The sequence below is a fragment of the Orycteropus afer genome, unplaced genomic scaffold (assembly GCF_000298275.1).
Source record: "Orycteropus afer afer isolate SDZICR_OR568_19922 unplaced genomic scaffold, OryAfe1.0 scaffold00692, whole genome shotgun sequence".
In the NCBI taxonomy this organism is placed as follows: Eukaryota; Metazoa; Chordata; class Mammalia; order Tubulidentata; family Orycteropodidae; genus Orycteropus; species Orycteropus afer.
The window spans coordinates 404575-405714 of record NW_006922279.1 but is presented as its reverse complement, the minus strand read 5'-3'; positions in this window follow the sequence as shown (position 1 = coordinate 405714).

Genomic DNA, 1140 nt, shown 5'->3' with positions numbered 1-1140 from the left:
TCTGATACACACAGGGTTGCCATGAGCTGAAATGGATTTGATAGCAACTGGTTTAGAAGACTACTGCTTGGACATGATGCCAAGAAAATCCTTCTGAACAGCTTGAAGGCTGATGGCTATTTCCCCAAAAAATATCCTGCTCTTTTCCCACAAAATCCCAGGGAAGTCAAGAGAACAGGCACTACATCAAAAAATGAAAATGAGAATCTCTGGGTTTCTTCATTGGACTGTCAAAGATTTTGGTTTCATGTTACCACTTTCATTGGATCTTTCTAGATCCCTAAATCCAGCACAATGCTATGGTATAATGGAATAGTACTAGTTTTGGAGCCAGACATGGCTGAAGCCCCAGGTCTGTGACTTAAACTGGGGGAGATCTTGGTTAAATCACTTAATGTCTCTGAACCTCGTCTAGACAATGGCATTTGTAATATTATCTGCCTTGCCTTCTTCAAAGGAATAATAAAAGAGGAAGTACTTTGCAATTTTAAAAAGAGGTTCTCATCAGTTCTTGCTAAAACTGATGACTGTTCAAGGCATTTGTAAGGAATTGGGGCCAGACATATGCTTACAGAAAGGTCATCATTAGCAAAAAGACAATGAGGGCATATCCCAACATCTCTTGCCCCGATCCTTGAGGGGCCAAGCAGTGTGGCTGCTTAGAATGGGAAGGCACAGCTGAGAAATAAGCACCTGTTGTTCTTGGTGGATGTCAACTGCCTAAATAAATTTATCCCCCTTTTTCTAAGGGGAACATGTTTCAGGGACAAGAGCAGCAGACTGTAAAGGCTGGCCCTCCCAGCTTTTGTCTGGACTTAGCACCCAGAAGCCAGGCTGGGTGTAGGCAGAGGAACAGCCTGTAAGGACTCAGTTAGAAATAAAGCCTACCTTATAAATTGGTGGGAAATTTAGGGCGGGGGTCCTGTGCCTTTGGACCTGAACTGTGGGGAAGAATCCTGTCCAGTGCCTGAAGTAGGCTTCTCTTGAGCCTGGATTCCAGGGAATCTGTGATGACTATGGTTTATGGTGGCTTTCTGAAGCCAGTCAGTAGGGCACCAGCTGCTGTCCTTTCAGATAAGAACTAAACTAATGACAACTCAGGTTGCAGCAAACATGGAAAAAAACAAGCAAGTAAACAAA